Here is a 10,498-nt window from a genome sequence, read left to right as displayed (position 1 = left end):
GAGTCTTTCTGCTGTACTTTCTGCAACCAGACATGCCTATCTCGTATTGGCCTTTTCAGCCACCAACACGCTTGCAACAAATGTGGGTAGAGCCCTTTCCCAAATCTTAATTTGCAAAGCCTAGCCATGATTTAAAAGAGAAGAGTGATGAAGGAGATTTTTTCCTCTTTTCTGATGATACGAGTATTAGCAAGCATTAACAAGAAAATAAGTATCAAACGATGAAGAATTCAATCCCAGTTATGATGTTTTAGATAAATAATCAATTGTTCTAAATCTCTCCCATATTTCTGAGCTTTCTGAAATGCAGCATGAGTACTCAGGAGGTGTTTGGGAAACAAGATTTGCTTGTTGGTTTGGAATCTTTTGATGTCAATTGTATTATAAAGCAGATATTCCATTTTTGTGCAAATCACCTCATAAAACTCCTAACTGCACTAGTGAAGTTAACACAAAAAATATTTATTTTTTTATTATATACTAGTAGTTATTTACAAAAAGTGAAGTGAACTAAGAGGTTTTAATTTCGTTACATTACAACACAAAGGTTTTACCTCTGTGGTCATGAAGCTGCCAGGCTCCATGATGGGGGACACTGTGGAAAATGCAACATCAGACACATTCTGACAGGTGCAATCATAATGAATGGGAGAAAGGACAGGGCTGAAATAGAAATAATGTTCATTACCCTTGTAATATGTTCTAAAATTGCTAAGTGCCAGACTGAGCCTTATATGCTGTGAAATATTCTAATGACCAATGAGTACATAAGTCTGAGTGAATTAGGAAGTCCACCTAAATCAAATAAATCTCATAACTTAGTACTCACAGATTATTATTAAACTTGATATGAAGGATAATAAGGGCTGCCCAGGGAAGATTTCATCACTGTGAATCCGTGGCCATAGGTGACTTGCAATTCCCTGTAATAATCAAAAGACAAATTTTCTTTGGATTTCTAATAGCTGCTTGAAGTACTTTGCTGTTTGCCTTCACTTATAATTTCCATCATATGCAATGAGAATACAGTGGTGGGACAATTACAGCACACTGATGAACAAAGGTAATGGATTTTAATATTCAGTTAGAAATTATTTTCAATTGGTAGAATTATTTACAAAACATGCTTCAAAAATAAGGAATTGTTAAGAAGTCAACAAGATACAAAAATAACAGATTTTGATGTGTTTTTATATTTCAGCAGACTTTGGTTCCGGTAAGTACATCAAAAGGAAGTGTTAAAGATTCAAATTAACCTTAGAGCTTCCTTGTTCCTCCCTTTCATGCACAGACTTTAAAATGACATCAGTCTGGAACGTAGGTGCCAGTTCTAGAGATAGTATGTCATATCCTGAAGTAGTTTGAGTATTTACATCAGCACAAAAAGCTTATGTCATTTAATATTAGCTGAGTGTTTCACAGCAAGTGTCCATTCAGCTAGAGTTCTCGGTTTGGCAAAGGTTATCCAGTTCTCTGATGATTTTCCATGGTGAAGATGAGCTACCAAATTATGTCTCTCTGTTAAGACTGTGATTAATATAATCTCCGCTATTAAATAGGAATAACACAAACATCTGCACACACACAGAAGTGCTTCACAGATGCAATGATATATGGTCTTTTTTTTCTTATTCAGGATAGGAGTTGTTTTCATGAAAGACAGCTAATATTGGATGTTCTCCTGTTAACACTCACCACAGCACCTTAGTTGGACAACTGGCACTTGGAAACAGTATTATTGATGTGCCACTGTTATCTGTATCAAGTTCCTGGACTTTGCCCTCCTTTTTTTCTGATATATTACATCCTGAAAGTCATCTTTCCTTCATTTCCCACATCTCATTTCTCTTTCTTCTTTGCTTGAAAGACTGAAATTGCTCATTATCTGCTATAAATTGGCATCAACGGAGTTATTTCAATTTATACCAGCTGGACCAAAGCAATGAATGGCTATAAAATGCTGTTCTATTTTATGATAGACTTGGCTTGGATTTAACCTATTATTTTATTTCACTGGCAGGTTTTCTTTCTCTCAATCATCTCGTAATAAAAGTATTTAGTAAATAAACATATTAAGCCATAATAGTTTTCCTTAACTTAAAAACTCATATATTTATTGTACCAGCCACACTGGATAAAGTTAAGTTTGAAAGGCTATTGAAGCAAAGAATGTGTAATGTTACTTTATGTGATGGAAGTTCATATGCAAACCCACAGAAGAGCTCAGAGAGAAGAGGAGGGACTGACCAGGTAATATCTGTCTGCAGCTACTCCCAGGTCCAGCCCACGAGCTGTTAGACCATCAGAGGCCCACCTGCAGAAGTCCAGAGGAGCTCTGGTGCAAAATGGCAAGGGGAGGACAAATTAAGGATTCAGAGGAAGGGACACCCTGTCTGGGCCCCTCTCAGGACTGCCCCAGGAGACCCTCGGACCAGCTGTCCTGGTGTAAAATCCTTTGGATTGAGAGGGTTTGCTGCCTGGGAGTATGGGGTAAATTATGGGAAGCAGAGGTAGAGTATTTGGGGATTGTAGAGAACCTTTGGGATATTTAGGGATCTGTGGCAGGGAATGAGTTAAACAACTGCAAGCTTTGGTGTGACAACACAGCCTGGTTCAATTACGCACACTGTGTGCAGTTAAATAATATGCACGTTAGTTCACCCAGAGGGTGGCTGGGCACTGGAACAGGCTCCCCAGGGCAGTGGTCACAGCACCAACCCTGACAGAGTTCAAGAAGCATTTGGATGATACTCTCAGGCACACGGTGTGACTCTTGGGGATGGTCCTGTCCAAGGGTTGGACTTGATGAACTTTGTGGGTCCCTTCCGACTCAGCCTATTCTGTGATTCTGTGATTCTAGACCTCATTTATTATTCATGTAACTCTTTACTCAAGTCATTTGGGATATTAACTCAGTCATAATCCTAAAAAGATCATACAGCTTCTTAAAACTGTTTTCAATGTATTGAAAAGCATAAAATTCTCTTGCATCACTTTGAGTTTTCTAGGAGGTTTGACCCAGATTGGTTTCTATTTCATCTAGATGTGTTTACCTGTTTCTATGTGTTTGCTTTTATTTTTAAAATCTCCAAATCTCATTTGATAAAGGAAATGCCATTCAACTTGAATCAGGATCACAGTGGATCTCCTTAGGAAAGGAAGAAATCTTCCAGTGAACAATAGGGGGGAACAGCATTTTCTAGTATTTCCATCTAGAATATACTCACAGCACTAAGCAATCTCTCTCAGTAATTTAGCTGGCATATAACTATAACATTGTTAACCAATATAAGTAGTTATAGTTCTTTCTTAATATCACAAATCTCTTGTGCACAATATAGAAAGTCATTGAATGGTACAAAATAGACAAAGAACTAACTAAAAGTTATAAGTTTATTTAAATGCTGAATTGAAATAAGAATATATTAAAAAATTGTAACAGTATCTACTTTTCAAATTCAATCAAGAAAGGGGACTACAAACTCTCCAGCTGCATAGAAGTACAGCAGGACAGTACATGCAGTGAATCAGAACTTTAGGTTGTACACAACAAAACTCTAGCAGTGCATTTGCTGATTTATATCCTCCAGAAATCTAATATATATATAAATATATATAATATACATCTATAAAAGGCCAGTGCAATAGAAACAGAACAAAGGCCTATCTGCTCTTTTCAGAAGGGTTCTCTATAACTGTACCAAGATAAATTATAGCACTGTTCTAATTAAAATGCCTAATTTAAAAGCTGTTGTGTTTCCAACTATGCTTTCTAGAATTACACATCAATATACATTTAAAATTGAAGTAGATTAATGAAAAAAAAATCGATGTATTTGATTAATATTTTATCCTGGCCTGTTGTTTATTAAGGAGTAACAGTAGAAAGTTAATTCAATAAGGTTTCCAGTAAAAAAAGGAAAGAACTGGAGCAATATCTGTAGATGAGCAATCTGGTAACAAGCATGTCAAAGTAAAGAGAGCAATAATAAAGCTGTTACTTGTAACTTTGAACTCTGGGTTGTCATAAAGTTATACGACATATTTACCATGTAAAGGAAACTTGACTATCTTGATATATAAATATGTGTATGTGAGCTTCTCCATAATTCTCGTAGAAAATCTCAAAGTTCCTAAAAAAATTTTACCTATCCTAACATTATTTCACATTAGCTTCCAGAATGACCAGGCATTTTTTTGCCTAGAAAATTATCCCAGTGATATGGATTTTAAGAAAATACTGGAAGTTTGGAGGATTTTTAATATTTTTCTTCTGTGCAGCTATTTATCCTTTGAGAAGAAAAGGCAAGGATGATGGATGAAACTGATAAAAATTGCAATAATGATTTCTTTTTATTTTCTTTCTTTTTCTTTCTCAATCTCATTCTTCTCTCTATTCTCTCTTTCTCTTTTCCCCCTTCTTCCCTTTCTCCATTCGTTCCTTTACTTCTTTCTGAAATGCAAAATAAAGGGGGGGAAAAAATACAAAAATACAAAAAAAAAAAAAGAGAAGCAAAAGAAAAATCCAAATCACTGCTAGATAAATTTTATTTTCCTACTAAACTCAAAATTCTCACTTCTTGGTTCATGAAAGACTATAAATGTCTTAAACTTTAAACTACCAAAATTTTCTGTGAAATTGAAATTTTATTTTCAGTCATCCTTACTTATTGGCAAAATTAGTGTCCTAATCATAGCTATGCAATATTTGATCTGGTGTTTATATTACATTTTAATTCTATTTTTGAAGTTTCGTGTGTATGATTTCTTTAACCATAATGAATCTAAGTATTGAGATTTCATAAATTAGACTGTTCTAATAATTCATCTGGGTGGGAGGATGCTTGCATGGGTCTTACTGTGATTGAAATGTTAGATTTTGGTTTACAATATTGATTAGTTGTCTAGAGACAACTAATCTAGAGAGCTTTGCTCTCTTGTCCCCTCCTGTATAGGTCTAATTGAGAAATAATTAAAAAAAAACCCCAAAACCAAACACTAGCAACTCTGGAAAGATTCACTTTTCCTGTTCAGGAAGCTCACAGGGAGTTCAATTTATTGATTCAACTTACCCAAGTTAACATAAAATCCAAATTATGGTTGTAATTTTCATGGGAATCAGCTAACCATAAATAGCATTTGTTCCCTTCTGAGAAGCAGAACACTTAATGAATTGCAACAATCATGCCAATTTTGACCATATTTTAAAGCACATTGTAGTTTTTTGTCATGATAATGTTTTGTTTGTCTGTCTCCTGTATTTGCTTAACAGAGTTGCCTCTTTTAAGATGGAAACAGCTCGGGATACCTTTGACGACTCATTTTTCCTCTACTTTCTATTTCTCTCCATGTTTCTTTCATCCTTGATCTCAGGAGCAACATCTACTCAAAATTTAACACCCCCTCTTCCTACCTCTCTGCTCAGCAAGGGTGAGAGCACACATGAAGTTCTGCATCTGTTTGGGGGCTCCCCAATACAAGAGAGACATGGACATTATGGAGAGTCCATGGAACTTTGCTCCTGTGGGTGTTCTCAAATGTTGTCCCAAAGGCAGCCTCTAGGGACATGATGGGTGACACCTCTGCTTGACACTTCCTGTGATAATTGGAGACACACAGCATGAATTTGCATCTACCTTTTGGTGTTTGTTCCTCAGGAAAGGAACTGGGCAGCAATTTGAGGGGAGCAAACCTTATGCTCACGTGCAGAGACAGACACCCCCAACAGAGTGCTCTATGTGAAAACAGTCTTGGAAGCATGTGAAAGAGTGTTTTTGCTCAAATTATATGTGGATTGTTGGATTTGACTCTGCTTTTATTATATAACAACAGGACTGGCCACTACAGAACAGAATATTAAGGCTTCAGTTGCACAACCAATTATGCATGTATTTATGATATCAGTTACTGTCAAATGCAGCTAATACCACTATTTTGCTTAATATTCAGAGCACAAGAAAGTTAATGTGCCATTCTACTGAGTTTATTGATCTCAACAATGGCATTATGGTGCTCTGGTGAGACTCAATTATTGCAGGAAAAGTACTAGGGTATGGGGTGGATACCAGAGGGGATACAGTTTCTCGAGGATTTGGAGATGTGAGAGTGGCAAATAACTATTTGCACTGACACAGTAGAGATGAAATAGTGTAAACCAGCAACCAGATAGGAATTCAAGTTGCTATTAAAATGCAGTTTGAATTCATTTTACAAAGTTTTCTGCGGCACTGCAATGTGCTGGCTGTTACTGTCATACACTCCGGTTAGCCAGGCACGGTGGTACAGTCTCACCTTCAAAATGGTGTGCAGACTTAGCCACCTGATTTAAGCATCCAGAAATATGAAGCTAGTCCTGAACTTGCTGCCTAAGCTTTTTTCTATAGTCCATGGAGAACAAAAAGTGTTTCCTGAAAAAGACACTCCAGACAGACATCATGAATCACTTTCTGATGGAAACTCTCACACTCTCTACTGATTATGTATAGAAACTAGATTAATAACTTCACCACCTAATTTAAAGAAGGTTAAAATGAGACAAGATGAATTCCATGCATTTGAAATGTATCACTCCTGGATAATTACCCTGAATTAGAAAAGGGCAGAACTGGACATTAATTTGTCAGCTCACAGCATATCTTAGAATATCACTTATGCCGTTATGTTTTGGGGTCAGAGATCTTTACAGGAGAGGTAGCCTGTTTTGAAATTGTAGCATATATATATATGTATATATATGTGTGTGTGTGTATCTATCTATCTATCTCAATATCTATATATATTATATATAATATTTTTATATATGATATTATAGAATATTATTATATTATATATGGAAGAATGCATAAACTGACTGCTTTATTGACATTATATAGAGATTTTTATTTAGAGATCCAAAATATAATAAAGATTGGACTTGGATATCTTTGTTAGCCACATTACTTTTGTTGCAGCCCAGGATATGTTTGGCTTTATGGACTGACAGCGCACATTGTTATTTCATGTCCAGCCCTTCATCCACCAGCATCCCCAAATCCTTCTCATCAGGGCTGCTCTCTATCAAATATGACTATGGGCCACCAAGATGATTAAAGGGATAGAGCAACATTCCATGAGGAAAGGCAAAGAGAAATGGGATTGTTCAGCCTGGAAAAGAGAAGAGTTCAGGGTGACTTGACTGGGATCTTTCAGTATCTGAATGGACCCTGCAAAAAGGATGGAGAGTCTATGTCCAAGAGAATGTAGTTTCAGGACAAGGCGAAATGGTTTCAAAGTGACAGAGAGTAGGGTTTAGATTAGATATTAGGAGGAAATTCTTTATTCAGAGGGTGGTGGAGCACTGGAACAGGTTGCCCAGGGAATCTGTGAGTGCTCCATCCCTGGCAGTGTTCAGGTCAGGTTGGATTGGGCTTTGAGCAACCTGTCTAGTGGAAAGTGTCCCTGTGTCTGGAACCAGATGTTCTTTAAGGTCCCTTCCAACACAAACCATTCTGCAATTCTGTCATTCTGTGATGACTCTGTGATGATTCCGTGATGATTCCGTGATGATTCCAATATCTCAAACTGAACATATTCAGTAAATTATTCTCATTTCACTTCAGTAAACAGTTCAAACTAAGAAAATACAGAGACAGATGCTTGTTTGGGATTGAAGAAAAGTTTGTGTTACATCTTATGCTTTTGCTGGGTGCCAAACATCTTTCTGCATGCTTGATCATTGTTTAAAAATCTGAATATCTAGCTCAAAATCCAGTCAGACCTTTCTCAGGGGATTTCGAGGAAAAGGAGTGATAATCTTCCAATCCTCTACCTCTCATATCCACATTTCCTAGTTTTTTTCCTCTTAAGAAATCATCTCAGTAATTTTTTCTCTCTTTGCCCTGTATGTTTGAACTGCATAAACACTTAACATAAAATGATAGCTTATAAACAGTTCATCTCTACACCACATCTTGATCCTCATCTGTTTTTTACCTTGCCTTCCATGGGGCATTTACTTTTTTTGAAATTATGTCAGCTGCATATCGGATGTCTCTCCATGTTGCATAAACACATAGCAGACTCTTCCAAAACAGCGTTTGCTTTTAACCTTTTCATTCTATTGTAACCTTTCCATTCCTGTGCCAGGTAGACACTAGGTTATTTGATGCATGGTAAGACAGAACTGATCTTTGTCACGAATGTGTTCAACACTAGAGTGAAAGTTGAAGACTATGATGTTGTCTCTGCGTTGATAAAATATATCAGAGTCCCTTGATGGGTTTCAATATCAAAACCTCTAGTCCAACCTTTTCTACGTGTATTGAGATTTTCACATCTAAGCAGATCCATAATGCAGAAAATTACCCTCAGCAGGTGGGAAGGGAAAAAGTAGATGTGTGTAATCAGACTTTCTACTGCAGCTCCTTCAGATTTGCTTTCTGCCTTATGTAGTCTCCCTTCCACTTAACTTCTTGCAGACCTGACACCTTTTTACACACCAAAATTACTGTTCACCTTTCCGAGGTAACATTGACTTGAATTATTGACACCTTAGTGTTCTAGTTCAAGAACCGCAGTGTCTGTCTCCTCTGTTTTTAAACCCTGAACAGGTTGAACCTGTATCATAAACCAGGCAAAAAATACATTGAAACACTGACATATCATTAAAAGACTCTGTCATTGCAGACTCATTTTGACACATTGCCTTTCTCTTCCTTCTTTTCCATGTCTTTGTATCTTGTCCCAGGCCTGAAGAGTATGGAAGAACAAAGAACAGAGACACCAACTAAGGGTAGTGGGCAGTAGTGGGTACTCAGAAAAGGTGTAAGGATGGGGCATACAGGGATATATTCTCACAATTGCATTGCCAAGTTACAGCACCCTTTGGCTTAGTGGCTTTCTCAGCCTAAGAATTTATGTAAATCTCTCTGTTCTATATCCTTTGATGGGTTTTATTTCCAAGGGACCATATCACTGAGATTCAGAAAGAAGAAACAGTGGTTCTAATAGATGAATAGACAGGAAAGAGAGAGGTGGTAAATGAGAGAAAAACTACATCCTGTGGAAGGGACCCATGCTGGAGCAGTTTGTGAGGAACTGCAGCCCTTGGGAAGTACCAACATTGGAGTAGTTTGTGAAGGACAGTCTGCCCGGGGAAGAACCCCAAGGTGGAGCAGAGGAAAAGTGTGAGGAAGAAGGAGCAGCAGAGGTGAAGTGTTAGGAACTGTCTCTAACTTGTATTCCCTTTCCTGATGCTCTGCTTGGAGGGGAGAAGGTAGACGAGTTTAGAGGAAAGTTGAGTATGTGAAGAAGAGTAGGGTAAAGGGAAGGTGTTTTTAATTTTGTTCTTGTTTCTCAGTACTTTGTTATTAATTGGAAACAAAAAATTAATCTCAAGTCAAGTCTAGTTTGCCTGCGACAGAAAATGAGGAGTGTCCTGTCCACATCTTGAACCATGAGCTTTTTCATTGTAGTTTTTCCCTCTGTCCCACAAGAAGGTGAAGTGATAGAGTGGTTCAATGGGCTGACAGCCCAGGTCAACCCAACGCACAGAGTTAGTCTCATTTTGCAAGCCCAAATCCAGCTTTCTTTGCTGAAGAGTCCTATGAAAAAGTGTTAAGGAAATTAGCAGATACCTTCCTTTATTACTGTGTTCAAGTATATGGCTACAAGAAAACCAAGAAGTTACTGTGTGTTTCCCAGACTCCTTTCCCTTTTTTGTCTACTGCTTTTCAAATCATTTTGGACAGACAGTTTGAGAAAGATTTTTTGGACTTTGCAAAAAGCAACTAAAATCTTAACTAGAAACTCTAATGAAGGTTTATTTGAGGTTGAAAAATTCAATATTTTTGGCTCCCACTCCTGTTCTCTACTTCCTAGAACAAAATTGTCTTTCTCAGTGTATGAAATTTCACATCTGACAAAGCCATAATCATTCACTTCAAAAATATAAATACAATGAAAGAAAACCTTCCTAATGAATATAAATGCAAAACATACTGGATTGCCAGATCAGTGGATTTGCTAATTCAGTATGTAAATCTCTCCAGGAACTCTCTCCTACAAAAAAATTAATTCACTCCTTGTTCAGTCTTTGGATAATGATAATCTATTGGTCTATACAGCTGACTGCACTGCAAGGTAAAGATAGTTGATAACATCCTGCGAACACTGGAAGACAGTCTTGCTTTCCTCTTCTGTGTGAAGGATCAAATTTTAAACACTTGCCTGGTTTAAAGAACCTCCTTCTCACAAAGCAATATGCTACTAAAAGAGAAGTGTGGCTTCTCTAAGTATATGATCACTGTACCTTGACATGTATAATCTCTTAGATGTCAGAATAAACTCAGCCACAGCAACACTGAGCTTCTTGGCATCAGCAGGAACAAAACATAGGTCAGTGCTCTGCTTTTTTTAACAAGAAAAATCTTTGAACATTTTTAGGGGTCTTCTCCAGTAGTTGTGGTATATGCTGATTTCCAGATCTGGTATACGTTTCTCTCTCGGACAGGTTTTCTGT

General features: G+C 37.2%; 1 long non-coding RNA gene across 1 annotated transcript in view; it reads left to right on the top strand.

Annotated features, from left to right (window-relative positions):
* Positions 1-1,119, top strand: part of LOC108498951 — a 19,706-nt gene extending 18,587 nt beyond the window's left edge. Inside the window, exon 3 of the long non-coding RNA XR_001875356.1 lies at positions 1,109-1,119. This is a non-coding gene — a long non-coding RNA (uncharacterized LOC108498951). The remainder of the gene's footprint in view (positions 1-1,108) is intronic.
* The last annotated feature ends 9,379 nt before the right edge of the window (positions 1,120-10,498 follow it).

The sequence above is a fragment of the Lepidothrix coronata genome, unplaced genomic scaffold, assembly GCF_001604755.1.
Source record: "Lepidothrix coronata isolate B3197 unplaced genomic scaffold, Lepidothrix_coronata-1.0 Scaffold67, whole genome shotgun sequence".
In the NCBI taxonomy this organism is placed as follows: Eukaryota; Metazoa; Chordata; class Aves; order Passeriformes; family Pipridae; genus Lepidothrix; species Lepidothrix coronata.
Note: the sequence above shows the minus strand (reverse complement) of the source record. Positions and strands in the feature narration are given on the sequence as shown.